General features: G+C 43.3%; 1 protein-coding gene across 4 annotated transcripts in view; it reads left to right on the top strand.

Annotated features, from left to right (window-relative positions):
* Positions 1-8812: 8812 nt before the first annotated feature.
* FRMD4B (FERM domain containing 4B) overlaps positions 8813-26916 on the top strand; it is a 336453-nt gene continuing 318349 nt past the window's right edge. For all 4 annotated transcript variants that reach the window (XM_027121373.1, XM_027121372.1, XM_027121370.1 and 1 more), the window contains exon 1: positions 8813-9225. The gene's annotated coding sequence lies outside the window, so the exon portion shown is untranslated. The remainder of the gene's footprint in view (positions 9226-26916) is intronic.

Raw genomic sequence — 26916 nt, 5'->3', positions numbered from 1 at the left:
GCTCTGTCCTGGGCTTTGGTGTTGTCTTCCTAACTAGATTTCCACATCAGTGAGAGCTGGGACTTTCCTGACTTACTCTTATCCAGGCTACTGGCGTTCAGTGCATTCTCAATACTTAATTGTTGAATTTAATTTAATTGTAAGCGACAATGAGAGATGAAAATTCCTTCAAAAAGTGGCAATGAGAAGCAGAAGAACTGCAGGCCAATGATTACTTCCGACAGTAAGTTGGAGACATTTTATTATTATTATTTTTTTTTTTTTTTGTATTCTTTTTTTTTTTTTTTTGCGGTGCGTGGGCCTCTCACTGTTGTGGCCGCTCCCGTTGCAGAGCACAGCCTCCGGACGCACAGGCCCAGCGGCCATGGCTCACGGGCCCAGCTGCTCCGCGGCATGTGGAATCTTCCCGGACCGGTGCACGAACCCGTATCCCCTGCATCGGCAGGCGGACTCTCAACCACTGCGCCATCAGGGAAGCCCAGTTGGAGACATTTTAAAATAATGGTTCTTGATAATTTGGGGAGTGCAGATAACCCTTGATAATCTCACGAGAGTTTTGGATGCTTTCTTCCTAAAAATACCACTCATAACACATTTTCCATACCATAGGGCCAATGATATACTAGAGAAGTCAAGGGTTCTGGATCTAGAAAAACATGTTGAATATTTTCTACTCTTCATTGCTGTCTGGATAGTATAGTAAACTACTGGTTCAATACTGGTTGCCTTTTTTTCCAAGAAAATTGGTTCCAACTTTAAATATTTTAAAATACAGTGATTCAAATATTGGAAATAGCCTACAGAGCCATGAAATGAGATGAACAAGTAAAATGTAGAATATCATACAGTGTTCTAAAAAATGAACTGGGTCCATATCAACTTGGATCACCTTTTTTTTAAAAAAAAGCTTCTTATTAAATGAAACACACAGGCTATGGTACCTTTCACATGCTGTGATATCATGTACATAAATTTAAAAACACAGGTAACACAGATAAAATAGTACTACATAATGTTCATAGAAACATATATCTGAATGGAAATTTGGAAGGATTCATACAAAATTCAGAATGGTAGTTGCTTCTGGGGAGTTAGAGACAGAATAAGACTGGGAAGAGGAAGCAAGGGGAACGTCAACTTTTCTGGAAAGGCTTATTTCTTCTGATTAAAAACAGAGGACAGGGACTTCCCTGGTTGCACAGTGGTTAAGAATCCGCCTGCCAATGCAGGGGACACAGGTTCAATCCCTGGTCTGGGAAGATCCCACATGCCACGGAGCACCTAAGCCCGTGCACCACAACTACTCAAGCCTGTGCGCCTAGAGCCCGTGCTCCGCAACAAGAGAAGCCACCGCAATGAGAAGCCCGCACACTGCAATGAAGAGTAGCCCCTGCTCGCCGCAACTAGAGAAAACCTGGAAGACCCAACACAGCCTAAAATAAATAAAATAAAATAAATTAATTTTTTTAAAAAAGGACAGTGGGCAAAAAAATGGTAGTGTCCAATCCTGATGGGTAGCTGCAGGGATGTTTGTTATATTATATTCTGAACTATTCTGTATTTTTAAAAATTTTCTAAAAGAGGTAAAATTTCAGGTGTATAATGGAGGTGTATAATGGAGGTTTGCAGTTACTGAAACACTTGGAAAAATTACCCCAGTTCTTCAAATTATACTGGGCTCCTTACAGGTTTACTGTGTATTATGTTTGCTTTGGTAAAACAAGCAAACTCCCCTGAAATGCTTTGCATGCATGGCTTCGTTTATACAGTCACTGATTCACAAGTGTATTTTTCTTTTCCTGCCCACCTAGTTCTTATTCATGGTAGAGAAGTCAACATGGATCCTCTTACATATTTTAGTTTTTCATTACATTTGGACAGGTTTAGTAAAGAGATGAAAGGAGAGAACACGTAGGAAAGCAGAGAGGCAGAAAGTTTTCTTAGTACGTGACTGGAAGTAGATTTATACTGGTCTCATAAATGTTAGAACCAATTAGATTATGTGATCATGTGACTGAAAAACCATTTATTGCTAATTATGTGCTCCAAAGGCAGGGAATATCATCATTATAATTTTTTTTAACAATGTACATTTGAAATCACGTAATTAGGAACATCATTTAAATCTTAGCAAGAAAATAGAAGCAGATGTTTGTAATGGAAGAGACCTAGGCTAGAAGCAGCCAAGATTCTACTGCCTGTTCCACTGTTAATAGCCACGTGTTCTTGGGCAAGTCAGCTTCACTCTCTGAGCCTCAGTTTCCTGATCTGCAAAATGAGGGGGTTGGAATGGATCAACAGTCACAAACTGGAGGCCCTTGAGTCACATCAGGCCTGCAGATATGTCTTTGTTTGGCAAAGTGTTTAAAATGGTTTCAAGCTAGTAGTCAACATTTAGTAATTGAGAGATTTTAATAAAAATCCAGAATTCTGGCTTCTCTTGGAAAGCAAATCTGGCAACACAATTTCTCAACAATGGATTTTTACTGAGTAGTGAGGGTGTTTGTCAACAGGGTACACACTTTCCAATTTGCCACAGTCTCCACTATTCCCTATTGTCATACACTTGACCCACTGTACTCATTTATGTTCTTGCCTGGCCCCTCAAAGCTTTGGATTTGTAACCTATGGACCAAAAGTTCTCTAAATTCCTTCATATCTTATCATTTCTGGATGCTAAGGAAAAAAAGGGGGTTGCAGCAAGACAACAGGATCAGCAAACTGACACAGACATAAGGAAAACTTAAATAATGCCACCACCAAACTGAAAGAGCCCTTCTATTCATTTCTGGAGTGGGGAGGAAAACCATGCTGAGCTAATGGAAATTTTATTTCCCTGTTTTATTTATTTTTGAAGGAAATCATGAATCTTTGATGACATAATTCTAGCAGTATGAAAAGGAAGCCTAATTATTAAAGAGTGGACAGTTTATACAAAATTAGCATGTTCAGAATAACGTTTTTAAAATTCCTTTTTAGAATTAATGGAACAACATCAAATTGTATAGCCTAGACTTTTAATCTTGCTTCCAAGTACACTCAGGTACCTCCACATACGAATACAGATGCTTATGTTAAAATATCCAAGTTTTAACCACCAGCAACTTAGAAACACCATACAGGCCAAAACACATGCCAGTTTGCAACCTCTCCAGTGAAAAAGAGCTATTTCCAAAGTCATTACCAAATGATCTACTCTAACAAGATTGGGATTTTTGTGATTAGGTAACATGGCTGCAAAATTGCTAAAGAACACTTGTTTTATTTCCCAAGGACTGTCCTTACCCTCTGGCAGGAAACATGATATTCTGTGAACAATCTGATTTAAGCTTCCCCTGGACCCCAGTGCTCACACTGTTCACTAAGGAGCTGGACTGCAGGGCTGGCCTCTCTCCAAGGTATTTCAGCCAGTGAAATGCCTAAAAAACATTATTTAAAAGCATTTTCACATATAAAAGGGCTTAGTGATATACCCTCAAAAGACAGTTACGCATGCATCATTGTGAGGTTCTTATTCGAGCATATCACTTCTATAAGCTGGAAGCGAGGGCAGGTAGAGTTAGCCTAATGACACAAGTTCATATTCACAACTAATAATCAGCAACAGCTTCATACTAGGTTGAACCCTATGAAATTGCTGATACTTGACCTTTAACCACAGCAAGGCAATTTCCTATGATTTAACCTAATATTATCCTGTGTTTAAATATAACCATTTAAGTTTTCTTATTTTTTAGTCTCAGGGCATCATAATTAGCACGTTTAAAACAAAGTGCTTATGTTGATTTACATCATGTGAGGTCTTCAAAGATTGGACAGAGTGACTTCATATGTTTGTGCTACATTTGACTGTAAAAACACAGCAGCCTTAGGTTAGTGAAAGGAGAGGCTTTCATTTGATCTCAGTGTATGTGAAAAGGCCCTGAGGTTAAATGGAAAGATGAGGCATCAATTACAATAAGCACTCCCCACAGAGGCATGAAGTAACAGATCATCCTTTTGTTATTTATGTGTGTGTTAAGTGCCTTCAGGGGCAGAGTGTGTCCAGGACTTACACAGAAATGCATGACACACGGTACCTTTCAAAAAGGGGCAAAGTAACTTGGAATGTATCAAGAGAGGCTGTTATTCTCATCAATGGGGATCTTGGTTGTCTAGTGAGTGCACGGCAATTGTCCTTAAACAACAGACTTCTGTACAAGTATGGTTGTTGATGTGGATAATCATTCTGAGATTTAATTTTTTAAGTCCCTATGGAGAATACAGAAAAGAGTGCCATTTACCAAAGTCATTACATTAATAATAAAATTATCACAAAAGGCTGGATCTCCTATCGTGGTAGGCAAGACCTCCACTCTCAGTGTCAGAAAGACCTGGGATCAAACCTTAGCTCCTGACTCCTGGGATCTTCAGCAAATCCTTTCACCTCTCTGGGTCTCAGTTCCCTCGTGTGTAGAATGGAGAGAACTGGATGCTGACTTCGTAGGGTTACTATCTAAAGGAGACCACATATATAATGTGCTTAACAAACATGAACACGTGTTTTTCTTATTATAAATTAATAAACATTTGCCCACTCACAAGCCACAAAACATGCAAGCAGTATATACGTTCTTTTCCCAAATCTGGGTTATCAGCAGGAAATCTTTGGAAAGCACAAAGCTGCTGAAGTTAAGAGGACTGAGTACTGCCGGGATAGTGTATTTTTTGTATTGTCGAAAACTTGCCCAATAAGTATATATCTACTTCTGTCACAAACAAATACATACATACATACATACGTAAGCCTGTTTTAATTTGGAAATAAAATATTTATGAAGCATGTTCTTATTAATTCAGAGGCTGAAACTCATGATACACATACCAAAACACATTCCTTTATACTGCACAGAACAGAGATAAAGGGCTTGAAAGAGGGAGTCCAGGGAATTTCTAGCACCATCTTGCATCAAAAAGCTCAACCTTCAACATTCTATTATGTACAGGGCAATAGGTGAGGCCCTCATTTTCACCTGAAAAGTCTCCATTTCAAGACAGAATTGTTTCCTCTTGTTGCTTATTGCTGTCATTTTGTTCATATGTATTTGTCTCATCTCATCAACTAAATTTTGAGTTTTTGAAAGTCAAGACCCATTTGTTTTATCTCGATTGTTGCAGTATTTCTACATAGTGCCCAATCCAGCATTAAATATTCACTAGTCATTCGAAAAGTTCAGGAGTTGTTAGTTGTTCTTTCTCTGGGTGTGGTTGTTCCAGCCAAGCCCATGATAGAGATTGAAATGGGCTCTCCATAAATGGATTTAGCCTGCAGATAGGTTTCATTTTGTGTACAGAATATTTTGAAATTTTTAGTTGGTGTCAAGATTTTTTAAACATTGGGAGATTTCATGCCCAAATCCAGATTTCCAGCATTGGTTGAAAAATCAAAACATCTGATCAATTAGATCAACATTCCCACATGGCAGCACTGTGCCAGGAATGACAGCGGCTGCATCCTTTAGAAGGGGAGAATGCATTCTCCAGTTTGCCACAGTTCCCACCATTCCCCATTGCCACACACCTGTCTAGTTCACTGATTTGTTACTTACTGGGACCCTGAGTTTGTCACTTCTGAGAAGTTCTCTGGTTGATTTTTCACACTTAGAGTCTCTGGGGCTTTACTGCTTTGTCCATATTCTGTTCAGGCTTCTGATCATGGTCTCCCATAACTGGAACAATTTCTTTCAGGAAAGCAGTTTGGAAGTGCTGCCTCCTTCATGAAGCCATTTCTGGTTTTCCTCACCCAATGGCACCCTTTGAATTTCTCCTATAAATATCACTTTTCACCTTGCCTACAGGTAAAGGAAGCACTTGTCCAGAGTAAGCACTCAAAACATTGTAGCCTTATTATTACAGCTATTCATGTTTGCATCTTTTCTTCCAGATTGTAAACTCCTTGCTTGCGTGAAGGGTTTTACTCATCTTTAGACCCCAATGAGTGATTTGTACAAAATTGGTGTTTAATAAATGTGCACTGAATTAAATAGAAATGCACACAGAGAGTTGGATTCATAACAAGAATTTAATAAATTAGGATGCAAAAAAATCTGTGAGCCAGTGAGGTTGGATGGGCAACAAAGGTGGTAGGGGAAGGATAAAGCAGTGTTTCTCATTCAATAAGAATAACAGAAAAGCTTCTTAAAAATACACATTTCTGGTCCATGAGCCTTCTGGAGCTGAGGTCTAGGAGTCTGAGGTTTGGTCAAGCTATGCAGGTAGTTCCCAGGCATACCAGCTTCACAGTAGTTCTCAATTGTGAATTAATTAATTTCACCTTTGGAGCCTAACTCCACTTTCAGAGATTCTAATGTATATAACTGTCTTGAGTATTAAAAACAAAACCAAAACCCTTCCACTCTAATATGTAGCCAGAGTTGATAATTCTTTATTAGGGTAAGAATACATTTAAAAAGTTTTCTTTGTTCTATTGTGTGTCTTTTATTTAGCTGTTTTTGGTATTTTATAAATATTGATTTATCAGAAGATTAAAGTTGGAAAGAAAGTCACCCCCACTTTAACAATATGAGCTAATATTTATTAAACATTTGCCGTGGGTTAGGCACTATTAAAAATGCCTTCTATGTATTAACTAATTCAGTCCTTAAAACAACTTTATAAAGTCGGCATTATTATTATCCCTGTTTTAGGTTGAGTAATTAGAAAAGCTGGGCTTTGAACCCAGAGAGAACAGCCCTGGAGCTCCTATTGTCAAGCCAGAGCCCCTCTGCACCAAGAAAATCCAGTAAATGTCCCACATCTTCCAGAAAATTCTTCAGGACTTCTCTGACCCAGATCAACCTTACTGACATATTTTATATTGCATTTTTCATGTTCTACTCTGTGTCCAGTTTTTTTCCCCAAACATATACAGAGCACTTTTTGGACGCTCAGCCTTACGCTCTTCATCTCCCCTGCGGGGCTCTGCTTTGCCCTCCACCCTCTGTGTGGTTCTTTAGTGACTGTTTCACATGTACTGGCTTCCTCTCCGAAGAAATTATGTGCAGTCATGCGGGCCCAGCAAGCATTACTTTCTGTACTGCCCCCTTACCTGGGGTTCGTGGTGAATAGACAGTACTGCGTGGTGGTTAGGGTGTCGTCAGACCTGAGTTTAAAGATAGGCGTGACCACTTTCTAGTTTCATATTCTTGGGCAGATCAATTAACCTCCCTGAGCCTCAGGTTCCTCCTCTGTAAAATGGGGACCCTTTCACTCAGCTGACAGTGAATGATCTGTTGCGATGTGCCAGGGGCTGAACTAGGTAAACACAGACGCTGGCCTCACCAGGCTTCCAGGCCAACCTCTTTCTCCCAGGAGAACAAAATGAGATGATAGCAAATGAAGCTCTTCCTTAGCTCAGGTCAGAGGGGCATGTAATAGACACTCAATAAATGTTACCTATTCATTCAATATCTTCTATTTAATGAAAAGCAAGCAGTCCATTTGACACCAGAAGAAAAGTTAATTAAACCTCACACTGCACAAATACAGTATTATACATCACTCCATCTCGAGGCTTTACTGATTTTGCTGTCTGTTTCATGTCAGTAGCGGTTACTCCAGGACCTGGGAAACCAAGACAGCCCTCTCTCCCCCGCATTCCCATCTTTTTCTGTAGGCTAGTGATCAGTCAGAAGAAGGAGAAAGAGAAGAAGGAGAAGAAGAAAAGGAAGAGGAGGAGAAGGAGAAATGCCAACACCAGGGTTACAGAAACTATAGTCTCTTCCAAATATTGACATTAGATGAATCAACTAAACATTCACCAAAATACAGAGCTGTATAATTGTGTAGTCACAAGATAATTATTTCTCAAAATGGATTTAGTTTAAAAAATGAATTCACTCATACTGTATAGAGTAGTGGGTGTGGTCATGGGACACACATTTAAAGCTGTCTGGGAAATATTTTCTCTCTGTCCTGTCAGTGTACCTCTGGGTCTCTACTTGCCAACCCATTTGCAGATAATAGGAAAACCTCAATGGCTCCTTCACCAACGGTCCTCCCTTTTTCCACCCCTTCTCTCCTTTGCTATAGTACACTCAGCATCAGATCAAGTTGGAAGCTCTGTCCCGTCACTTAGTAGCGATTTTGAGTTAACCCCTCTCTTCCCTTTCTTCATCTGTAAAGAAAGCACAACAAAACACTGCTGAATCAGAACTGTTCTGCCTGGCATTGGATAGGCTTTCTCTTCTTCCCTCTTCTCTATCTGTCTCTGCCTCTCTCTGTCTTTCTCTGTCTTTGTCTCTCTGTCTCTTTTCTTTCTCTATACCTTCCCTCCCTCCCTTCCTATTTCTTTCTTTCAGGAGCAGAAACGCCAGTTTGCGGGAATCTCAAATTAAGTCATTAGCCAGACCCAGTCCCATCCCTGGCTAGATTCTGTGCTTCCCGCAGCCGCCGGTGTCTCATTCATTCCCTTTATTCTAAGGGCAGTCGAGTGTTGGGATGCTTGAAGCCACGGAGGCGGAATCAAGTCCCTCCCAGAGCTTTGAGTCGGAGGGAGAGATGATAGGCGCGGGCTGGTGACCCCCTCCATTTCCCCCACTCTTGGGAGCGCCAGCCGCTCCGCGCCCTTTGGCACCAGTACCTTTTCTCTGTAGGGAAGGCAAGCCCAGCCCGCAGCGGCGCGGCGGGGGCCGAGAGCGCCCCCTCCCTTCCTCTCGCTCCCCCTCCCCTTCCTCCCCTCCCGATACAATGACTGGGCCGGAACAGCGCATCAGAGGAGTCTCATTGGCAGCGGCCGCCCCAGCCTCGGGAGAGGCGGCGGGCGGGGGCAGCTGGGGAGAGAGGAGCCCAGAGCTGGGGCTGACAGCGAGAGGAGGCAGGCAGGACGGAAGGACTGCAGGACGCGAGGAAGGCGGCCCGGGGCGCTGCTTTAAGTGTGGATCAAAGCGAGGACGCGCGGCGAGCGACGGCGGGGGCGACGAGCAGCCCCGGCCTGGGGGATGCGGCGGGAGCTGGCTGCCCTGCGAGCCCGGGAGTCGGGCTGCGCGGCTCACGTGCAGAGCAGGAGCTTGGGCAGAGAAGAGGAGGAGAAGGAGGAAGGCAGACGCCGGGGAAGGCTCTGTGTAGAGCGGAGTTGCGGGGCTGGCGCAGAGCCGGGTCCTCAGGTCCCGCGCGGTGAGCAGCCGAGACAATAAAGTAGCGGACGACAGCCCCCCCGAGCGCCCGAGGCTGGAAGCAGCAGAGCAGGTAGGTGGGCGACTGCCCCGGGTGCCCCGAGCGCACAGCTAGGGGCGACCGTGCGACACGGCCACAGCGGCGCTTGCAGTGCGCCCGGGGCGCAGCGCGCGCGTTTGGAGACCCCCAGTGGAGGTGCGGGTCCCGGGCGAGCCCGCGGGCAGGAAACCCCGCCCCACCGCTCCGCTGCTGCCTGCCGCCTCCGCCGGAGTCCCTTGGGCACTTGGTGCGGCGCTTTGGTCGCTTCGGTGGTTTGGAGACAGGAAGTTTGGCGGTTTCGGGGCGTTGGCGCTGGTGGGGCTTGCAGGCGCGCCGCCAGGGACCATGTGCTTTGGTTGCCGCGCGTTCGTGGGAGGTGAAGAGAAATGCTGATGAATCCCAGGTCGGGCTTCCCAGAGGTACTTTCAAAACGCGGCGAGAGGAGTGGAGGGGGGAAATCCCTTGCGTTTGCAGAGGATACTAAGGGTTTGGTTTGGCTGCCCTTTTCAAATAGGTGTGTCTGATCCTTGCCGCTCCTATGCTGAAGTGGCTGTATGCGTGTGGATCGCTCCCTATCTATTTTCTGGAGTATTTCACTTTTTACTTTCATCTGGTGAGGGAAAAACAAAGATGATATTTTGGGAAATGCCATTCGATTTAGACTAGGGGATGAACTCTTCCTTTGCTTGAATGACTTGTGCTCCGAACGATACTGCTGAGCAGTGCCTGGTCTTGTTCACAAAAGGGGCGAGAGCTCGTACTAAACCTTCCCCGGGCCTGAGAAAGCTGCAGCAGGAGGAGGTCTCTCGTTCTCCTTTGTGTGGCCGCTTTCTTCCAGATGTGAGAGGGTTGGGCTAGGCGCTCCTGGGTGGGGTAATAATTATCTTGAACATTCCTGCGATCTGCTAGGACTTGTAAACATACCAGAGCCAACTCCTCTGAACTTTGCGAACCGACTTGGTCTACTTGCTGGTACCCAGACGGCTGCGTCTGGAAGGTGGCCCCTTGGTGGGGAAAAAGACCCTGGAGTGCTGACAGCCGCAGTCTTTCCAGAAAGGTGGTTGATCCTTCAAGGTTAGCTAGTTTCTGGATACCCCAGAAACTTGTCAACTCAGTTGGAGGTTGGGTACAAGATTTTAGCGCAATTCCTGGCTTGCTGTTTCCTGTCCTAAAGAGAATGGGTCTGTGGAGCTTCCATATCAAACGTCTGCAGGGGAAGAGAAGCAGCTTCGCCTTACTTAACCTCACCAAGCTGCTTGCTCTTTGATCTCCCACACACATACTGTTACGAATGGCGCTTAAGAGAGCTTACTATGGGACAGGCACCCCAATAGGCAGTTTTGGGGCATCGTAAATAGTCCACAGAGTGGTAAACTAAGCCCTAGAGCGAGGTTAAGTAACCTGCCGTAAGTTACACTGGTGATTTTTGGTTTACATGAGGTCTGTTTCCAGATGCCAGGGTCTTAACTGTAACAGTGCCTCTAAAAAGGCTGTGCCATGGTGGCATTGATGATGATGAAACAAAAATAATTACAATCATAACAACAATAAATACCTCCTGTGTTTTTCATAAGATTAAATCAGATGATGTTTAAAAGAGTGCCTGAACCAAGGTGAGCACTTAATGTATATTTTGGTCTCTAAATGTCATAAACTAGGTGATGAGTATACTGATGATTCTGTGAGTCTTCCTTCTTTTTTGTATATCTGAAAAATTGGAAATAAAGAGTAAATGTACGTGCACTCGCGCACACCACACACATTCACCTCTACCTTTTGAACAGTGCTTGTTACACTTCCTAAAAGAGGGTCAGAAGAATTCACGCAATTCCCAGAACTTCTTGAACAGAAGAGGTTTATCATTTCCTCATGACATCTGCAGGTATTAATTAAACACTTCATTTGCTTCAATTCAGTAATGCAGGTGGGATGCATTTGAACACTATGGTGATGGAAAATGAAGAAATCTACCTAAAATACCATTATAGTGAGGTCTGATTTTCACGATCACCTGGAGAGTTCTCAGAAGTCACCTCTTCTGGGTGTGCAAGTGATTGTCTTAAACTTCTCTTGGTTTTGAATTTCCATTTTCGCCGCGGGAAAGTTAATGGGCTTCTCAAACAGGCAGACAAATGTGTTTGAGCCTGACAGGCTGGAAAAGTGTGGGAGGAGTTAACTTTACAGCCACTCCAGAGTGGAAATGCAGAGTTTTCTCAGGACTGTTTATTTGACTGGCCTCTATTTCCAGCAAGCCTGAGAATCCGAGCTCTCTGTTTGATTCCACAGATTTAATCAAGACTCTGCAGTGCTTCTGAGGAGACAAAAAGGAAGTTTTGGCTAACTGGCAATACAAATAAGGTACATGGAAAACAGTTAAAAATACCCTGTCTTGTCCAGCCTGCAGTCATTGTCTGAAATTTCAGGAACTCTTCATAGTTATTTTACACACATAAGTGAAGGCATCAGGCTTATTATACTGCAAGGGATTTCTCTCTCTCTGTCCCTCTCTTCTTCCCTCCCCCACTTACTCCTCTCTCCCTCCCTCCGTGCATCCCTCCCTCTGTCCTTCCCTCTCTCCCTCCCTCTCCCTAAATCTGCCCCAGAGATTTGATCTTATTATGAAGGCACTATTTTTACATATTCAGTGATTGCTGAGGTTCACTGAAATTATTATCTTTAACCTGTAGATAAATAAATCACGTAACTCAGCTCATCAGCAAGACTTGGGTGTCTATTTCCTTACTTAGCTATCTCTCTTCTCTCTCTTTTTAGACATGGTTTTTGTTTTGTTTTAGAACTCCACTTATCTTTTTTTTTTTTGTAATTTATTTATATTTAGGTCATTAAGATTTTTTTCTCCTGGTAAAATGTGTGTCCTGTGCGGTCAGAGAGAACTGGTGAGATAGCAATTTTCTATTGCTAGATGCTTAATTTAGGGGCCAAACCTCCTATTTTCCTCAATAACCTGATTAAAGTTATCGTGTCATTAAAAAAAATCTCATTCTTCCTGGTGAAATCAATTTTTAACCTAATCTCATAAAACAGTGTTTTTCAAAATGAAGGTCAATTTAGTGGGTCGCACCAGTATTTTTTTTTTAAGTATTACAGGACAGGAAGTATCAGCATCGTCATATGTTAGTAAAGGTTCTGTAGTTTCATGAAACTTTGGGTCAGTCCTGTATCCGGGGCTGTGTGCAAACTCTGGGTTGCAGGATTAAATGTAATTCATACTGTGAGTTGCTGTCAAAAAGTTTGAAAGTCACTGCCACAGGGTGTGTTTGTATAATAAGTGACAAATACCCAATTTAAAGGGAATTAGGATATATATATTCCATATATACAGGTTCGATTTTCTAAAAGGTACATAGGGAAGACTGACTTCAAGAGCATCTTGCTCGGGGCTGAACAGTTACTTCAGGATCTGATTCTTTTCATCTTTTTTTTTTTTTTTGCGGTACGCGGGCCTCTCACTGTTGTGGCCTCACCCGTTGCGAAGCACAGGCTCCGGACGTGCAGGCTCAGTGGCCATGGCTCACGGGCCCAGCCGCTCCGCGGCATGTGGGATCTTCCCGGACCGGGGCATGAACCCGTGTCCCCTGTATGGGCAGGCGGACTCTCAACCACCGCGCCACCAGGGAAGCCCTGATTCTTTTCATCTTAAGCTCTGCCTTTCTCTTCCTTCCTTTTGGTTCCTTGTTGGGTGGCAAGATGACTGTAGCAGTTGCCCGTTTACACAATTCCAGGTTCAAGTCTAACAGAAAAACCATAAACCCTCCTTCCCCAGTTGTTGAGCAAAACGTCTCAACACCAGTTCTGATTAGCCCAATTGGCTTGGCTGGAGGAAACCCCATCGCCCTAGTGGTGGAGTCCTATCCAGGCCATATGGACCATGGACGCTGGAGGCCTGGACCTCCAGATGAATACAGTTGCTGGAAAAGGGGCAAATGGATGCCGAGAAGTTGAATAAAGTTCACCACAATTTTCAAGTGCCTGACTCAGTGTAGGCTGATTTCTGTTCTCTTTGATGCCCCAAATGATGGAGGACGAACTGAATTATATTCAGGCACATAGGTTATCAATATGATTTCTCATGTGTGTAAGGAAAGCCTTAGCTGTCACTTTTACCACGGTCAATATCAGGAGTTGGAGATCGCAATGCAGAGCAGGTCAAATTAATGGTGGTTTTTGTACTTTCCAGTGACACTGAGGGAAAAAGGCAGATATATTGATTTAAAACCCACTATAGACCCTAAGTCTCTTTTTTGCATCTATGTGCAAATCTTGGAAGGCAATTATTTTAATCAATGTGTTGTGCAAATGTGGTGAAAGTAGTTCTTTAGAGTAGTGTCTTAGGCAAATTATTTGAAGAGTACACCTCCTTATGGGCCAAGGCGAATTGAGTTCTCTGCTCTGCAGCTCTTCATCTTGGAGATATTTATCTGTGTCTGTGTTGCTTCACCCCTGGGGATGTGCTGCTTTTAACTGTGCTCTGTCACTTTAGGTACAATTATCCAGTGGGAAGGGGACCCTATTGTATGGGGCTGTGAGGATAATGTTTACTCCCAGCAGGGGATCCCCGGAACTCAGGTGATCATGCTGGCTTGCCCCGGTCAGTCCTGGTTAATGTCTGAACCTCCAGTTTGAACAATAAATTACATGGTCACTTCACCTATAAAGGCTATTTTAGGGGGCCATGATGAGGGGTCTTTTTAATAGATTAAATTATAAAGAACTCCTCTCACCAGACAAGATTAAATGGTAGCTAAGGATGTGTGCTCAAGTGGTAGAAATATTATAAAGGAAAGCAAAAAAGTGAATGCCGAAAAATCATGAGTGTGGTGGGTCTCAACCAGGGGTGATTTTGACCCTCTGGGCACATTTGTCAGTGTAAAGAGAAATTGTTAGTTGTTGCCACTTGCGGGAGGATGCTAAAGGAATCTAGTGGGTAGAGACCAGGGTTGCTGGTAAACATCTTAACCATGCACAGGATGGTCCCCACGACAAAGAATTATCCAGCCCCAAATGTAGATAGTGCTGAGGTTGAGAAACCCCTGGACAGTGGTTACATTTGGAGGGGAGAGAGGGAAAGTGTTTAGGAGTTTCTGGGGCAGCACAGTGATGGATACATGGCTTTTCACTTGGAGATAATTATGGAGCTGTATACTTATATTTTGTTCACCTTTTTGTGTATGTTATACTTAAAAATTTTTAAAGCGTTAAAAAAATAAAGTTCTTACCATAATTGAAGGGTGAAACTCCTGATGCCTGGTAGCAACTTGTTCCGATATAAAGACTAAGTAAATAATAGTAGAACTAATGATAATAAGAGCTGCTCACCTGTGCTGGGAATTACACTGCCAAGATTATGTAATATTTGTCAAATTGGCAAAGTCTGTGTGTTGACCAGTCTTTTACAGAAGAGCAGGATAGGTTGTGGTTATAAACGTTGGCTCCCATGTCAGATGACCTGCCCTCAAATCCAACTGCACCACTTACTAAATGTGTGACTTTGAACAAGTGGCTTAACCTTTTTTGTGCCTCAGTTTCCTCATCTCTAAAATGGGGAGAATAAGATTTCCTACCTCATTGGGTGATTATGAGGATAAAATAAGTGTTTCATGCAGTGCCTGCGACATATTAAATATTCCGCAAATGTTAACTTTCTCCTAGCTTTGTGGAGGCTAGGAAGAAGTAGAAATAGCTATATTTTTTATCGAACACTATGTGTACCACATCTCAGTCTAAGCATTTTTCAGCTATTGTTTTCTTTATTCTTACGAATCCTGTGATCTGGGTGTTAAGGCCATTTGTTGTTATTACTCCCATTTTACAGATGAGGAAAACTGAGACTTAATGAAATTAGCAAGGAATAGAGGCTTAATTGCAACCCCAAGTCATTTTGACCCCAGAGCCTCTGCTTTCATTTATTGTGTCATATTGTTAGACTTGGAAGGGAGCTTTGAGATCAACTAACCTTCAAAAATGAGCCCCAAAGATGGAATGTGACTTGGCAAGTTATTTAGGGATGGTATACGGCCAGAACCGAGGTTTTCTGCCTCCCACGACCATCTATATTTTGAGGATACATGCATCCATCTCACAGAGCAACCACGCTGAGTGGGAGCAGGCATGGACCAGGAATGCTAGATCTGGTGTTGGGGAGATGTCTTCTAATCCAGCTACAAAAAGTCTAGTGCTGTGTTACTGGCGGAGGTGAACCCCTGGTGAATATGAGTTAATTTTAGATGATAGATGGAGAATCATTTTACTTTAGTGATTATTTATTTATTTTAATGTGTACCCCCCTCCCCAATTTTTTTTCCCTCAGACCTTCAAACTTTATTAAATAGTAGATTTCTTTCGGCCTTGCCAAGTAACTATTAACAGACAATATTATTGCTTAAGATGAGGCTAGCAAGACACAGTGTCAATGTAAAATCACTTAAAAATATATATTAGGTAAAACATAAGGTGGGTAGTATTGAAAAATGACAAAAGCTACGAAGGGGAAGATGTGAATGACTGAAGTCCAGGAAATAGTGGGCTAGAGCAATGTCTGTCCAACTCTGTGCACAGGAATCAGTTGGGAATCAGATACTGATTCAGTAAATCTGGGGCAAAGCCTGAGATTCTGCATTTCTAACAAGCTCCCAGATGATGCTGATGGTGCTGGTCTATGGACCAGTTTGCCTAGGAAGGGATCAGAGAATCTAGAAGATTCTTGGACATATGCTGGGTGCCATGGAGGATTCAAAGAAATGTAAGATACAATGAGATATCACCTCACACCTGTCAGTGGCTATCATCAAAAACTCTTCAAATGACAAATGTTGGCAAGGATGTGGAGAAAAGGGAACACTCCTACACTGTTGGTGGGAATGTAAATTGGTGGAGCTACTGTGGAAAACAGTAGGGAGGTTTCTCAAAAACCTAAAAATAAAATTACCATATGACCCAGCAATTCTACTCCTGGGTATATATCTGAAAAAACAAAAACACTAATGTGAAAAGATGCATGCATCCCAATGTTCATAGCAGCATTATTTACAATTGCCAAGATATGGAAGTGACCTAAATGTCCATCAATAGATGAATGGAAAAAGATGTGACCACACACACACACAAAATGGAATACTACTCAGTCATAAAAAGTGAAATTTTGCTATTTCCAACAACACGGATGGACTTGGAGGGGTATTATGCTAAGTGAAATAAGTCAGAGAGAGAAAGACAAATACTGTATAACTTATACGTAGAATCTAAAAAAATAAAACAAACTGGTGAATATAACAAAAAAGAAACAGACTCACAGATATAGAGAACACATTAGTGGTTACCAGTGGGGAGAGAGAAGGATGAAAGGGCAAAACAGGGGAGAGGATTAAGAGGTACAAACTATTAGGTGTAAAATAAATAAGCTACAAGGATATATTGCACGACACAGGGAATATAGCCAATATTTTATAGTAACTGTAAATGGAGCATAACTTTTAAAAATTGTTGATCACTATATTGTACACCTGTAACATATACTACATCAACTATACTACAAAACAAAAAAACAACAACAAAAAAAACCCACAAAGAAATGTAAGGGAATCCCGTTGTCCAGAAGCTTAAGCTAGTTGGGGAGAGAAGATGTGAATGAACGTGGGTGGTAAACTCCCCCATCCAGAGAAAGTGCAAACTCCCCCGTCCAGAGAAAGTGCGACACCAAAAGAGAGGTACAGGGATGGTGATCTGCCCCAGAGTTGCTGCAGTGGGGTAGCAGGAGCGGGTAGGGTTTCACTTTGGCCTGAAAAATGTGTAGCAGCAAGTGGGGAGTTCCCAGACAGGCTTGATGAGCAGGTCACGGAAGACTCCAAAAAATGCCTTCGCCAGCAAAGTGGAGATTTCAGGAACAATCTGATCAGTACACTGAAACGTTCCCTTAGGATAACCTCCCTTTTTAAAGAACAAGCCCCATTGCCCAGTCGTAATAGTCCGCATTTGTTGAGTCCCTATGAGTGCCAGCTACTTGCCAAGTGCTTTCCAGACAGTATGTATTTCATTCCATTTCCACCATGAACCACCGTAGCTCACACTTTATAGAGGTGAAAACGGAGGCTTGGAGAGGCTGCATCACTATTCAAAATCACACATCTGGTTAGTGATAGACCTGGAATTCAAAGTCAACCGAGTCTCTGCTCTTGGACATCACACTGCAAGTGGCTCTGCTTTGTGTTATCCCCGACAGTCACAGCCTGCGTGAGAGGCTCAGCTCTCGAGAGAGAGCATAGCTCACCGGAGATTCTAATGGCTTATCTTGTTTCAGGTAAGAATATTGCCCTCTAAAACAGATCCTGAACCCTCAGCCAAAGTTGATTATATTCCTTTCTGCCGTGCTGAATAAACTATGACCAGACTGGAGTTTTTAGCATTGTGACCTTCCATGAGAAATAAGTTCAAAACCCCCTCGCCCCCGCCTCGCTCCTGCAAATAAACACTGAATGTTTTGTTGCAATGAGAAGGCGCTTTCTTTGGAAATCACCAGGTAGCCTAGAGAGACAGTTATTGGAAATAATTATGCCTCTGCCACAGCATAGGGCCCATCACTGCCCTTCCTGATTCAAAAGGTCTTTCTGGAATACCAGCATCCATGTTCCAGCTGGAGCTTATGACAGCCGACAGCGGCGGTAGGGAACCCAACAGTGGATGAGGCCTGAGGATTGTTTTCCGGCTTCCCTTGTTGCACCTGACTGAGCCCATCCCATCAATTCAGTCCTCGAAAAAGAGCAGGGGGACCATATGTGACCTGAATGGGAGGCACGAATCACAGAGCCAGCTCTGGCCCTGGTTCATCCAAGTGTACTACTCCGGCAGGGTTCTGCCGGATGAAGGAGGAGCTGGGGAGAAAGGGGTGCGGTGACCCTGGGTGGAGAGTCAGAAAAGCTGAGTTCTGATCGCAACTCAACAGCAGACTGACCTTAGCCAGTGTTAATTACCTCGCTGGATTTATCAAGTGGGGGTGATCTTTACACTCTGAACCACCAGAAGTGCACCCAGACCTTCAAATCGTATGAAAGATTTGCACTTTATTCACAGCCGTTGCACTGTTCTCACTTTAACTTTTTTTAAAAAGGGCTCAGAGAACACACTAGTGATTACTAATGTGCAGAGGATGGGGGAGGGGCGAGATAGGCATAGGGGATTAAGAGATAAAAACTGCTATGTATAAAATAAATAAGCTACAAGGATATATTGTACAGCCCAGGGAATATAGCCAATATTTTTTTGGACTGTGTTTTTATTTATTTATTTAAAGAAATGTCTAAAACTTAAAATGGATTGATTGATTCATCGCGGCCGGGTCTTCGTTGCTGCGCGCGGGCTTTCTCTAGTTGCGTTGAGCAGGGGATACTCTTCGCTGCCGTGCGCGGGCTTCTCATGGCGGTGGCTTCTTTTATTAAGGAGCACGGGCTCTAGGCACGCGGGCTCAGTAGTTGTGGCTCCCGGGCTGTAGAGCGCAGGCTCAGTAGTTGTGGTGCACGGGCTTATTTGCTCTGTGGCATGTGGGATCTTCCTGGACCAGGGCCCGAACCCATGTCCCCTGCATTGGCAGGCGGATTCTTAACCACTGGGCCACCAGGGAAGTCCTGTTTTTTATTTTTGGTGACACCCGCACGGCTTGCACGTTCTTAGTTCCCCCACCAGGGATTGAACCTGGGCCTTAGACAATGAAAGCATGGAGTTCTAACTGCTGGACTGCCAGGGAATTCCCTAGTCAATATTTTGTAATAACTTTAAATGGAGTATAATCTATAAAAATATTGAATTACTATGTTGTACACCTGAAACTAATGTAATATTGTAAATTAGCTATAATTTTTAAAAAGTCTCAGATAAATAAATGCGTTTAAAAGAGGTTCTTTATCAGTAGCGTGTTGGTGGAACATTTCAGTAAAATTACTTGCTGTGTAGTAAAAATGAGCCTTGGTGTAACTTGTTCTATCAAGTAACCTTTCAGTATTTAAAGAAATCTCAAAACATTAAGATAGTGTGACTTCTTTGATAAATCAGGAAGGTTAAGGGTATTTGAGGCAATCACAAATGAACTGATTGCATCCATTTAAACATGCAACTTGAAATGCAGGCTCCTGATTAGGTAATGAAAACCATGTGCCCTTAGACTGGGAACAGAGAGCCCAGTCCCAGCGGGGCCGTAAGACTCAAATTGAGGACATATCATGGTAATTTGCTCCAACTGTGTTAAATTAATTCAATTTGTATTTTGAAGAGAAAAAAAGAAGCGTGTTATTTTATATACCTCCCTGTGCCCAGTCTAGCTGTACTTTCACTTCCTAAAGAATGGGCTGTCCAGTTTACTAGAGGTCAAAAGTTTGATTCAAACAAATTAAGAGTAAGAAAGCACTTTTGCAATGATTCAGCTGCTTTGAACAGTTCAAGTCTTGAGTGGTTCTTGATGTACTTTCTAGCACTGAGCTTAATTACACTTGGAAAAGCGTACTGGAAAACTATCATCGGTCCTTTTTAGATTTCAGAGAAAAGCTGTGAAAATGATAAAGGGTATTTAAAAATTGACAGTTTGTCAGCAAGTGTTCATGCTATTGGATAGATTCTTTCACTCTATAATAAGAGGGGAAAATGTAACTTTGCCTTCTTTCAGAGTATACAATGCAAACTCCCCCCTCCCTCCTCCCCCCTCCGCCACTTCTCCTACAGTTTCATTTGTATAGTATTGTCAAGGAATAAGAAATTTGTTTCACTAAAGTGATTTCTCCAGGTGACTAAAGCTTACCTCTGCCCACCTACATTATTTTTTTGCTTGAACTGTTTCTGATGGAAACATGGCACCTGCTTCTTTACTTTTTTGCCTGGAACATCACTTTTCATTCCTTGCCATCATCCTGTTACTCTTTGACAGCTGACTTGTGTGGGGCTGAGAGCCTCTGCATAAATAATATCGTATTTCTATTCTTTTGTAGGTGCCATTATTCCCAATAATAGGGTTCCTCTGAGTAGTTAGCAAATCCCAGGCAGGGTGCTAAGAATGTCATCTGCAGTATAGTCTTGGCTAATCTGCCAAACACTCCCGCCCCTGAGAAATGGGATTATTCCTTCTATTTTATGGGTGAGAAAATTGAGATTTAAGAAGCTAGTAGTGAGTTGTGGAGTGGGGATTTGAACCTGGATCTCTCAGTGAGAGATGCCTGTTGATAGGTAATACAAGAGTTGCCTCTGTTTCGCTTCTCTGCATATTTCTGTCTCTCTTCCTGCTTTTAAAACCTTCACCCAGGTAAGAGCCCAAGATGAGGTGTGTGCTTCTTTTACAGGGCATTTATTGGTATCTTCTGCCTTGAGTGTGGTTATGAGAATATTTCTGCTGATTGCGAGGTTCCCAGGCATCTTCTGCACAGGTGCAGTTTCGGGAAGTCAAACCTGTGAATTCATTACTATGTGGGCTAAGGCTTTGGGTAGATTGATTATAGGATTTGCTGCATTATGGTTTAGTGACACAACCAAGAAACCTGCAATCAGAGGAATGCCTGGCAAGTCTATAACTCAGGGGTCAGCACACTTTTTCTGTGAAGGGCCAGGTACTAAATATATAAGGCTTTGCAGGCCATTTGGGTTGCAGCTACCCAAATCTGTCTTTGCAGGGCAAGAATAGCCACAGATAAAACATAAAATGATGCATGAAGCTGTATTCCAATAAAACTTTATTTACAGAAACAAGCTGTGGGCAGGAGTTGGCCCACAGGCTTGTTGTTTGCCAACTCCTGTTATAATGGATGAAAGAACCACTCGGTATTTTAAAAGCCAAAGTAGGTAGAGAGTTCAGAGGCCATGTAGAGTAGTGACTTCGCCCAGGGACTCTGGAGACAATGCCTGGATTTGTCTCCTGGCTTCACCACTAACTACTGTAACTTAGTGTAACAAATATCTTAACCTCTCAGTTTTCTGTCTTTAAGGTTGGGAAAATAATAGTCTTCCCTCTCAGGGTTGCTTTGAGAATTGTTTGTAAGGTACTGAGAGCCATGCGCAGGACAAGAGAAGCACTACATAACTTTTTGTGAAATTAAGAATCGCAATGAATCCAATTTCTGGTGAGCTAAAATATCATAACACGTTGATGGAAAGAACGGAGACTTCCTTTGCTCTGAGTGAAGTGGAGGGCAGTGATAGTTCCCGTCGGGTGGATGGACGTGTGGCGGGAGAGGATGGCTTTGTGAAGCCTTAGGGAGGGCAGCTCAATGGGTCAGACAAGGCTGTGGCCCGGGAGTTACGGGAAGTGGGCTCCACACCACAGACAGTCTTTGACTTACAAGTCACTTCCCTTTAGGGCCTTGGTTTCTGCATCCATGAAATAATGGGGTTCACCTTGATTAGTGGATATAGGCTGGCTGCTCACAGGTTGCATTCTGCCTACAGAGAATCTGATTAGTTCCTAGAGTGTTTTTTAAACATTTGAAATCATCATCAGCAACTATGAATCAGGAGATTCCACAAAAATTCAGGATTCCTGGTTTTTGTTAAAAATTCAGAAGCTCTAACAACACTGGTTGCATTCCTGCCTGACAGCTGTGGACCGGCGCTGGGGCATGGCGGCCCATAGGCTCTATTATGGACTGCCGTAGCAGAGGGTGTACGTGCCCAGTCTGTACCCTGGCCCTGGCCTTGACCTCTCAGTCAAGCCAGCTTGACTTCCCACCACCTCTGCCTGCATTCATTTGTCTGAGGACTTTCTCTGACTGTGGAAGTGATGGTTTGGAAGTGCTGGGGAATTAAGACCCGTCTCTCCAGTGATGAAGGGTTTAGCATCTGGACACTCCAGCTCCCTTGCCCATCTGGTACGATAACTAAGATGAATATTCTGCACCATTTCCTAGAGTTTCCCCATGGCATTAAACCCTGGTCACTCATGGTGATAGTTGATTTAATAGGACCTTTTAATTAATTAATTTTAAAATTGAAGTAGAGCTGATTTAAGTGTTTCAGGTATATAGCAAAGTGATTCAGTTATAAATATATATATTCTTTTCCAGATTATCTTTATACATACATATATATATGTATATATTCTTTTTCAGATTCTTTTCCAATATGGGTTATTATAAGATATTGACTATAGTTCCCTGTGCTATATAGTAGGTCCTTTCTATCTATCTGTTTTATATATAGTAGTGTATATCTGTTAATCCCAAACTCCTAATTTATCCCTCCCTGCCTTTCTTCTTTGGTAACCATTAGTTTGTTTTCTGTGTCCTTTAGTCTATTTCTGCTTTGTAAATAAGTTCATTTGTATCATTTTTTAAGATTCCACAGCTAAGTCATATATTTGTGCTTCTCTGTCTGACTTCACTTAGTGTGATAATCTCTAGGTCCATCCATGTTGCTGCATTATTTCATTCTTTTTTTATGGCTGAGTAATATTCCATGGTAAATATATATATGACATCTAATAGGACACTTTGTTTTGATGACCTTTCCTTTCTTGTTTCATTTCCCCTAGTCTCCCACTGCTGTTCCCAGGGATGAACTCTCAGATAAACACCCCACATTTGACCCCTTGTCCAGGGTCAGCTTCCAGAGGAAATCAGACTAAGAAAACCATAGTCCCTGCCACTGAGGCCAAATGAGAATTGCCCTTGTTTTTCATCAGGCTTGGGCAGTTTTTCTTGGGTAGAGAAACAGTTGTCCATCCCATGTCCTTCAAAAGAGGGAAGGTAAAGGAGTGAATGGGCTGAGGATTTCTAGAAGAAGGGGAGTTTATTTCCTTGTGTAAGTAAAGAATAGACAGAAGGTTTTTATGCAAGTGATCTTTACTTATTGAAGTCTTGTTACCAAACCAGATTTTTTTGCCCAATTCTCAGCAAGCCAAAACTCTGAGACACCTTGCAGCAAAGAGAGTTTATTCTAAGGCAGCCAAACGGGAAGATAGGAGAACAAATGTCAGATCCGCCTACCCGAAGGCAGGGGGCTCAGGGTATTTATGGGATGAAGAATAAAGTGGCAGGGCTTCCCTGGTGGCGCAGTGGTTGAGAGTCCGCCTGCCGATGCAGGGGACACGGGTTCGTGCCTAGGTCCGGGAAGATCCCACGTGCCGCGGAGCGGCTGGGCCCGTGAGCCATGGCCACTGAGCCTGCGCGTACGGAGCCTGTGCTCCGCAACGGGAGAGGCCACAACAGTGAGAGGCCCGCGTACCGCAAAAAAAAAAAAAAAAAAAGAATAAAGTGGCAGGGCAGGGCAGTCTGAGGTGCGGGGAGTGTGGGAGAAGGTGATTGGAAAAACAAAGGGTCACCAAAAGGACACTAGCACATGCCTAGTTGGAGGGTATGTGGTCCTAATCCAGTCTTAACTGGCTCAGCTTAAACTAGACACAGGTGACTCCAAGTTCCTGGAAAACAGCCCTGGCAAACATCTTATTGTTTAGGTTACATACTGCTAGGAAGACATGCAAGTCTTTGCTAGCAACAACTATAACGACCTTGATTAGTGAGATGGATTTGACTCATGATTATCCATAGTTTCAGCCTTGCCTCTATGGGTATCTGAATTTGTGATTCCTGCAATAGAGGATCCTTAAAATGGGACTATTTGATGGGGTATTTTGTGAGAAGCAATCCACATCTCTAGATTGTGATTGGTGAATTGTTTTAACCTGCCTGAGGAGACTTGTATTTTAAAAGAGGCAATTTGAGAGTCAAATTTGTTTTCTTATTGGGTGACCAACCATCCCCGTTTGCCCAGGGCTGCGAAATTTCGTGGGATGAGGGACTCTTTGTACTAAAACTGGGAAGGTCCTGGGCAAACTGAGATGAGTTGGTCACCCTATTTTAGATGCAGGTCACACACAGGACCTTTCAAAGTCCAACCTCTGAAAGATGATGTCCCTCCAGTACATATATATTTCAAAAGAAAATTATATTTTAAAAATGACTCCAAACTTAAATGTATGCTAAAATAAAACAGCTGTGTCTAGATTTCTAAGTAAAAATTGGAGTGAGTTTAAGAGCGTGACTTTGGTTTTGCTTTTTGTCTGTACCTCTGCTTGCCGTTTGGACTTGGCTGGCTGTGGGGTCACAGAACACTGTTAGTTAAGGGAATGGGTTTGGAAACATTCTGTACCTCTTCCTTTTCACAGCCTCTACTCAGTCAGTCAAGCAGGGGCTCAGCAGGCGTGCTTCCCACATTTGCAGCTCTGGGTTCTCTCTTCGGGGGTGAAAGGGCACCTGGAACAGTCACCTCACCTGTGTCTAAGGGGAAACAACTTACATGTGCATTTTGCTCTGCCCTGGGTTCTCTCTCATCTTTCCTCTCCTGGGTGTTCATCTATTTTTAGTAACATTGTGTGCTTTTTTTTTTTTTTTTTTTTTTTTTTGCGGTAGGTGGGCCTCTCACTGCTCGTGGCCTCTCCTGTTGTGGAGCACAGGCTGCAGACGCGCAGGCTCAGCGGCCATGGTTCACTCCGCGGCATGTGGGATCTTCCCGGACCAGGGCACGAACCTGTGTCCCCTGCATCGGCAGGCGGACTCTCAACCACTGTGCCACCAGGGAAGCCCCTAGTAACATTGTGTTTTAATCAGAGATGAACTTGTGAAGATCTTTGCACCCAAATTAGACGAGTGTGTCACAGCTGAATGAGAGAGAGGGAGAGTCATGCCCCAGTCTGAGGACATAAACAGCAGAGAGTGTGAATGCACCAAGATCTGGGAATCTCTGTAAATCAGAATCCAGATGTGTTGTCTGCACAACACAAAGTGAAAGGAAGACCTGGGAATTTGAAGGTTAAAATGATTTTATGTATCAAATGAGGTAACTTTGACGGTGAAGTTGATATGTGAGGGTTAGTGGGAAAGTTCTAAGTAGATCTGGAGGCAGAAAGATACGTGTTTGAATCCAGGATCTGTCACCTAACTGCATGATTACCTTGTGAAGGTCAGGAAACCTTACTGAGCCTCCGTTTTCTCACTTATAAAATGGAGATAAGAAGGAAGGAAAGCTTACTTTTGTTGAGTGTTTGCTATGTATTAGGGTCATTGTAGGCATTAGATGAATTGTTTCATTTGAGAGTTTACGGTCCTGCGAGGTTGCCCCGTTTTACAGATGAGGAAATGGAGGCACCAAACAGTCAAATAATTTTCCCAGCATTACTCAGCTGCTCAGGGATGAAGCCAAAATTCACATCTGGTTCAGGCTGTCTCCTGAGCCTCTGCCAGCCTGTTCTCCCCATGGGGATCATAACTTACTCCTCATGCTGGTGGTCTTATTTGGGTTCATCCAGAAGCATATCCTAAGATAGACTGCAAGTAGTTTATTTGGGAAGTGCAGGAAACACCAGTAGAGAAATCAGGAAATGAGATAAGGAGTGGAAGGCCGCCCAAAACAAGTGTTAGCAGTTTAACTACCACAGTGGGCCAGTAGTGCGCCATCCCACTGGAGAGACTCAGGAACCAGCATAGTGCATGTGCCTTAGAATGATCCCATCTGAGGGGTGAGGGAGCTGGGGTATTTATACTCCAGCTCCCAAGAGTCATTAATTGAGGGCTCCTTCTGGGAGGTGAAGTATTTATTCCTAGGTGTTTCCCTGGTATCCTGTGCTTGGCAAAGGAGGACTGTGAGTCCAGGAAAGCTCTTGGCAAAGAAATGCAGGTCTGGCAGTTGGAAAAGGCCAGTGTGTCTTGAAATGGTAAAGAGAAGGGGCTGTGGAAGCAGTACATACAGCACCTACTACAGTGGTTATTAGAAATGGAGACAGTATGCACAGTGGCAGGCTTAGGGCCACCATTTATGGAGGGTTTACCATGATTACGTAAATTGACAGTAAAGGGACTTTTGAAGGCTTAGCATGAGTCTTGTGAATCATTGCTTGACCTAGAATTGTTCCCAGGAACCCATATTAAGACCTGCATGGGGTCAGCCTGCGTGTATTAATCATGAACTTCTAATAAATTCCAGGCCTGCCCAGCCCTCCACTTTGGACCCTTTCAGAAGTGGGTCCCTCCACCTGAGGTCCATCGAAACACTTGCCGCCTTGGAGTCTGGGTGCAGAGGGAGGAGCCAGACTGGGTGCTTTGGCACGAAGACCGAGAAACCTCCTCTCTGTGTCCAGAACCCAAAGTTTACCCACCCTTTGTGCTCAGGGGAAGGGAGTTCCAAAAAGGATTGTGAGCTAAGAGCAAGGAGGGATAAATGTAGCTGGGCTGACATGATTAGCAAGAACTTTTTTGTTTTTCTAAAGAAGATAACAGCTCGTTTTCCTGCCACATCTTACGGTCACTTTTTCTTCCAGGATATAACTATTGAGTACTATAGCAGTTATAGTTTCCAGTGTCTCTCTTCCTTCCTACCCACCCATTATGGAAGTTCTCCATTTTGTGTGGTCTTGGTGGGGTAGTGCCCACCTTTCCATCTGAACCAAAGAAACCAGATTGTTCCTCTCTTAATGTGATGCAGTCATGAAATGTGGCAGAGACTGCTTTTCGTCCCCCAAGCCCATTTCCCTTCCTTTTTTTAAGTAATAACCCCCATCCTTTGGGTTTTCTCTGGGCACATGGCTGCCAAGACAGGGACTACATTTCCCAGCTTCCCTTGTGTCTGGTGCGGCCACGTGACCAAGCTCCGCCTACATGAATGGGAGAGGAAGTGATTTATGCAAGCTTATGAGTTGTTCCCAATGGAAGGAAACACCTTCTTGTTCTTGCCTCCTTCCCTTGAGCTGGA

This window comes from Aethalodelphis obliquidens, unplaced genomic scaffold (assembly GCF_003676395.1).
Source record: "Aethalodelphis obliquidens isolate GAN/ISIS:26980383/991018 unplaced genomic scaffold, ASM367639v1 scaffold22, whole genome shotgun sequence".
NCBI classification, from domain to species: Eukaryota; Metazoa; Chordata; class Mammalia; order Artiodactyla; family Delphinidae; genus Aethalodelphis; species Aethalodelphis obliquidens.
Note: the sequence above shows the minus strand (reverse complement) of the source record. Positions and strands in the feature narration are given on the sequence as shown.